The sequence below is a fragment of the Vulpes lagopus genome, chromosome 6 (genome assembly GCF_018345385.1).
Source record: "Vulpes lagopus strain Blue_001 chromosome 6, ASM1834538v1, whole genome shotgun sequence".
In the NCBI taxonomy this organism is placed as follows: Eukaryota; Metazoa; Chordata; class Mammalia; order Carnivora; family Canidae; genus Vulpes; species Vulpes lagopus.
The window spans coordinates 105,768,933-105,775,885 of record NC_054829.1 but is presented as its reverse complement, the minus strand read 5'-3'; the positions used below and the strand labels follow the sequence as shown (position 1 = coordinate 105,775,885).

Sequence of the window (6,953 nt, the reverse complement as noted above, 5' to 3'; positions counted from 1 at the left end):
CGCAGGGTTTCAGACTGGATAAAAAAGCAAGAGCCAACTATTTGCTGTCTACAAGAGACTTGTTTTAGACATATGGACAGCTAGAGCCTGAAAATAAAAGGTTGGAGAACCATTTACCATTCAAATGGTCCTCAAAAGAAAGCAAGGGTAGCCATCCTTATATCAGATAAATTAAAGTCTATCCCAAAGATTGTAAGAGATGAAGTAAGAGATGAAGAGGGACACTATATCTTTTTTTTTTTTTTAAACAGGGGAGAGCACCAACGCAGTCCCCACTACCATAAATTATGCAGTCGAGTTTCCCACATTTGGGGAAATCGCAGGGGTCAGCATGTCCAGAGTGCAATGGATAAGCCTCGCCCTGGGAAAACCACCTTCGTGATCATGGTATCTCCCCTGCCAGGTAAGTATGGGACACTATATCATACTTAAAGGATCTATCCAACAAGAGGACCTAAGAATCATGAATATTTATGCCCCGAATGTGGGAGCTGCCAAGTATATCAATCAATTAATAGCCAAAGGTAAGACATACTTAGATAATAATACACTTATACTTGGAGACTTGAATGCAGCTCTTTCTACAATCGATAGATCTTCTAAGCACAACATCTCCAAAGAAACAAGAGCTTTAAATGATACACTGGACCAGATGGATTTCACAGATATTTACAGAACTTTACATCCAAATGCAACTGAATACACATTCTTCTCAAGTGCAAATGGAACTTTCTCCAGAATAGACCACATACTGGATCACAAGTTAGGTCTTAACCGATACCAAAAGATTGGGATTGTACCCTGCATATTTTCAGATCATAATGCTTTGAAACTAGAACTAAACCACAGGAGGAAGTTTGAAAGGATTTCAAACACGTGGAGGTTAAGGACCATCCTGATAAAAAATGAAAGGGTCAACCAGGAAATTAGAGAAGAATTAAAAAGATTCATGGAAACTAATTAGAATGAAGATACAACCATTCAAAATCCTTGTGATACAGCAAAAGCAGTCCTGAGGGGGAAATAACATCACAATACAAGCATCCATCAAAAAACTGGAAAGAACTCAAATACAAAAGCTAACCATGCACCTAAAGGAGCTGGAGAAGAAACAGCAAATGAAACCTTCATCCAGCAGAAGAAAACAATTGATAAAGATTCGAGCAGAACTCAATGAAACAGAGGCCAGAAGAATTGTGGAACAGATCAACAAAACCAGGAGTTGGTTCTTTGAAAGAATTATTTAGATAAACCATTAGCCAGCCTTATTAAAAAGAAGAGAGAAAAGACTCAATAAAATCATGAATGAGAAAGGAGAGATCACCACCAATACCAAGGAAATACAAACTATTTTAAAGACTTATTATGAGCAGCTATATGCCAATAAATTAGACAATCTAGAAGAAATGGATGCGTTTCTGAAAAACCACAAACTACCAAAACTGGGACAGGAAGAAATAGAAAACCTTAACAGGCTGATAACCAGTGAGAAAATTGAAGCAGTCATCAAAAACCTCCCAAGACACCAAAGTCCAGGGCTAGATGGCTTCCCAGGGGAATTCTATCAAACGTTTAAAGAAGAAACCATACCTATTCTACTAAAGCTGTTCGGAAAGATAGAAAGAGATGGAGTACTTCCAAGCTCATTCTATGAGGCCAGCATCACCTTAATTCCAAAACCAGACAAGGACCCCACCAAAAAGGAGAATTATAGACCAATATCCCTGATGAACACAGATGCAAAAATTCTCAACAAGATACTAGCCAATAGGACCCAACAGTCCATTAAAAAGATTATTCACTAAGACCGAGTAGGATTTATCCCTGGGATGCAAGGCCGGTTCAACACTCGTAAAGCAATCAACGTGATAGATCATATCCAGAAGAGAAAAAACAAGAACCATATGATCCTCTCAATAGATGCGGAGAAAGCACTTGACAAAATACAGCATCATTCCTGATCAAAACTCTTCAGAGTATAAGGATAGAGGGAACATTCCTTAGCATCTTAAAACCCATCTTACAAAAAACCCACAGCAAATATCATCCTCAATGGGGAAACACTGGGAGCCTTTTCCCTAAGATCAGGAACAAGACAGGGATGTCCACTCTCACCACTGTTATTCAACATAGTATTAGAAGTCCTAGCCTCAGCAATCAGGCAACAAAAAGAAATAAAAGGCATTCAAATTGGCAAAGAAGAAGTCAAACTCTCCTTCTTCACAGATGACATGATACTGTACATAGAAAACCCAAAAGACGCCACCCCAAGATTGCTAGAACTCATACAGCAATTCGGCAGTGTGGCAGGATACAAAATCAATGCCCAGAAATCAGTGGCATTTCCATACACTAACAATGAGACTGAAGAAAGAGAAAATAAAGAGTCAATCCCATTTACAATTGCACCCAAAAGCATAAGATACCTAGGAATAAACCTAAACAAAGAGGTAAAGGATCTATACCCTGAAAACTACAGAACGCTTCTGAAAGAAATTGAGGAAGACACAAAGAGATGGAAAAATATTCCATGCTTATGGATTGGAAGAATTAATATTGTGAAAATGTCAATGTTACCCAGGGCAATTTACACGTTTAATGCAATCTCTATCAAAATACCATGGACTTTCTTCAGAGAGTTGGAACAAATCATCTTAAGATTTGTGAAGAATCAGAAAAGACCCCGAATAGCCAGGGGAATTTTAAAAAAGAAAACCACAGCTGAGGACATCACAATGCCAGATTTCAGGTTGTACTACAAAGCTGTGGTCATCAAGACAGTGTGGTACTGGCGCAAAAACAGACACACAGATCAATGGAATAGAACAGAGAATCCAGAAGTGGACCCTCAACTTTATGGTCAACTAATATTCGACAAAGCAGGAAAGACTATTCACTGGAAAAAAGACAGTCTCTTCAATAAATGGTGTTGGGAAAATTGGACAGTCACATGCAGAAGAATGAAACTAGACCATTCTCTCACACCATACACAGAGATAAACTCAAAATGGATGAATGGTCTAAATGTGAGACAAGAATCCATCAAAATCCTAGAGCAGAACACAGGCAACACCCTTTTTGAACTTGGCCACAGCAACTTCTTGCAAGATACATCTATGAAGGCAAGAGAAACAAAAGCAAACATGAACTATTGGGACTTCATCATGATAAAAAGCTTCCGCACAGCAAAAGAAACAGTCAACAAAACTAAAAGACAACCTACAGAATGGGAGAAGATATTTGCAAATGACCTATCAGATCTAGTATCCAAGATCTATAAAGAACTTATTAAACTTATTAAACTCAACAGCAAAGAAACAAACAATCCAATCATGAAATGGGCAAAAGACATGAACAGAAATTTCACAGAGCAAGACATAGACATGGCCAACAAGCACATGAGAAAATGCTCTGTATCACTTGCCATCAGGGAAATACAAATCAAAACCACCATGAGATACCACCTCACACCAGTGAGAATGGTGAACATTAACAAGACAGGAAACAACAAATGTTGGAGAGGATTTGGAGAAAGGGGAACCCTCTTGCACTGTTGGTGGGAATGTGAACTGGTGCAGCCACTCTAGAAAACTGTGTGGAGGTTCCTCAAAGAGTTAAAAATAGAACTGCCCTATGACCCAGCAATTGCACTGCTGGGGGATTTACCCCAAAGATACAGATGCAGTGAAATGCCGGGACACCTGCACCCTGATGTTTATAGCAGCAATGTCCACAATAGCCAAACTGTGGAAGGAGCCTCGGTGTCCATCGAAAGATGAATGGATAAAGAAGAGGTGGCATATATATACAATGGAATATTACTCAGCCATTAGAAATGACAAATACCCACCATTTGCTTCGATGGGATGGAACTGGAGGGTATTATGCTGAGTGAAATAAGCCAATTGGAAAAGGACAAACATTATATGGTCTCATTCATTTGGGGAATATAAAAATTAGTGAAAGGGAATAAAGGGAAAGGAGAGAAAAATGAGTGAAAATATCAATGAGGGTGACAAAACATGAGAGACACCTAACTCTGGGAAAGGAATAAGGGGTAGTGGATAGGGAAGTGGGTGGGGCTTGGGGGGACTGGGTGATGAGCACTGAGGGGGATGGGGACACTTGGTGGAATGAGCACTGGGTGTTATGCTATATGTTGGCAAATTGAACTCCAATAAAAGAATAAAAAATGAATAGAAGACATGACTAGACACTTTTCCAAAGAGGACATCCAGATGGTCAACAGACACATGAAAAGATGCTCAACATCACTCATTATCAGGGAAAAGCAAAACACAGGTGGGGGAAGAGAAACAACTGGTCCAGGAACAATGGGAGTCTCTATGGAAACAGGAAGGAGTTCTTCAAATGTCCCCATTTCCCCACAGTCTTCACTTCCTTAGCACGCTCTCTCCTTGTTGGGGCAGTGCACCTCCACCTTGGCTAGGTAGAGTCAGCGACGTGTCACAGGAGTATTAGGGACCTTTGAGGGTAGCTTTGAGTGCTTAGAAGATGTCTCTCAAACTAGTTTGCTCCAGGACCTCCACTGAGAGAAGAGACCTAAAAGTCCTAGGTGTTGTGACAACCCTCTGATGGGAATTAATTAGTTGGCTGCTGTGCAAGCACTTTTTTAGAAGCTCAACCTCAGATTTCCTACAAAGAGTTCAGAGAGTGGGGCCACACATCATGAAGACTTGGTTTGGCTCACAATTGTGGTGGCTCAAAACTACAATAATATCGCACACCTGCCAGATGGCTAAACTCAACAACCTAAGAAACAACAGATGTTGGCCAGGATGTGGAGAAAGGGGAACCCTCTTACAGGGTTGGTGAGCATGTAGACTGGTATAACAACTCTGGAAAATAGTATGGAGAGTCCTCAAAAAGTTAAAAATAGACTTACTCTATGATCCAGCAATCACGCTACCTATTTACCCAAAAATACTAATTCAAAGGAATAAATGCACTCTGATGCTTATAGCAGTATTTATGATAGCCAAGACCCAAGTGTCCACTGACTGGTGAATGGATAAAGAGGTGATTATATATATGTGATTTTATATATATATACATACATACCACGGAATATTACTCAGCCATCAAAAGAATGAAATCTTGAAATCTTGCCATGTAGGACATGGATGGAGCTAGAGGGTGTTAGGCTAAGTGAAATAAGTCAGAGAAAGACAAATACCATATGTTTTCACTCATATGTGGAATTTAAGAAATAAACAAATGAGTTTAAAAAAAAGAAGAGGGGCAGCCCCGGTGGCGCAGCGGTTTAGCGCCGCCTGCAGCCCGGGGTGTGATCCTGGAGACCCTGGATCGAGTCCCACGTCAGGCTCCCTGCATGGAGCCTGCTTCTCCCTCTGCCTGTGTCTCTGCCTCTCTCTCTCTCTGTCTCTATGAATAAATAAAAATATTTAAAAAAATAAAAATAAATAAATAAATAAATAAAAAAAAGAAGAAAAGGCAAACCAAGAAGACTCTTAACTATAGAGAACTGATGGTTACCAGAAGGGAGGTATGTGAAGGGATGGGTGGCATAGGAGACGGGGATTAAGGAGGGCACTTGTAGTGATGAATACCACATGTTTTACAGAAGTTTTGAATCACTATACTGTACACCTGAAACTAATATCACACTGTATGCTAACTAAAAAATATTAGATTTAAAATATTATCTTAATGACTGAGTATTTAGTGCCCCTACTAAATTTTGAGCCCTTGTTTTAACCCTGTGTCAATTCTTATACAACCTGCTCTTGCAGACACTCTTCACTTATATCCTCAAACTCCCTTCCATTTGCAGAACTCAATTTTTCCCAGATAAACCCACCAATAATGAAATTGGATTATCTAGTGTTAGTACTGCTTGCCTCCTACTGGCAAAGAAGCTAGCTAGTATCTGAGGCACCTGGGTGGCTCAGTAGGTTAAGCATCTGCCTTTGGCTCAGGTCATGATCCTGGAGTTCTAGGATAAAGCCCTATATCAGGCTTTCCGCTGGCAGGGGAAGAGGGGATCTGCTGTTTCTTCTCCCACTCTCTCTAAAATAAATAAATACTTTTTTTTTTTTAAGAGGCTAGCCTCAGTCAAGATGGAAGGAAAGTTTATTTACAAAGAAAGCTTTATATTTTTTGTCACTTAGTCTTGCTGGTAAAATCACCTGAATTGAACAACCTCAAATACATTCTCTGAAGATGTGAGCTGCACTGGATTGTAGGCTGGAGAGGCAGAAAAGTTCAGGGGTCCCCTCAGGTATCTTGCCAGGAGGCCCCTCTCTGGCTGAATTCTAAAGAAGGATATGCCTTTTCCCTAATCTGCCTCCAGGCCCTAGGCCTTCTATTTCTATTTCTTTTTTTTTTTAAAGATTTATTTCTTTTAATTCAAAGAGAGCACATGTGGTGGGGAAGGGCAGAGGGTGCGAGAGAGAGTGCTCGCATGCAAAGGAATCCCCAAGAGACTCCCTGTTGAGTGTGGAGCCTGATGCAGGGGCTGGATCTCAGGTCCCTGAGATCATGAGCCAAAATCAAGAGTTGGCTCACTCAACTGATGGAGTCACCCAGGCCTTCATGTTTTTTTTTTTTTAAGATTTTATTTATTCATGAGAGACACAGAGAGACAGAGAGGCAGGGACATAGGCAGAGGGAGACAGCAGGCTCCCTATGGGGAGCCTAAACCACTGAGCTACCTGGGCTGCCCTAGGCCTTTGTTTTTAACAATTAAAGTGATAAAGAACCTTGTACCCAAATTTGAATACATCTTTTCAAACACTATGGAAGATTCACAATATAATGATCATATATTAGGCCTCAGAGGAAATCTCAAAATTTTTTAGCTTTAGAGAGAGAGTAAGTGAGCATGAGAGCTGGGGGAGGGGCAGTGGGAGAGGGAGAGAATCTCAAGTAGACTCTGCTCTGATGTGGGCCTGGATCTCACAACCCTGAGA

General features: G+C 40.5%; 1 non-coding gene across 1 annotated transcript; it reads right to left on the bottom strand.

Annotated features, from left to right (window-relative positions):
• Positions 1-249: 249 nt before the first annotated feature.
• Positions 250-411, bottom strand: LOC121494057. The gene has a single exon (XR_005988697.1). It is a non-coding gene; the product is annotated as a U1 spliceosomal RNA (small nuclear RNA).
• Positions 412-6,953: the final 6,542 nt, after the last annotated feature.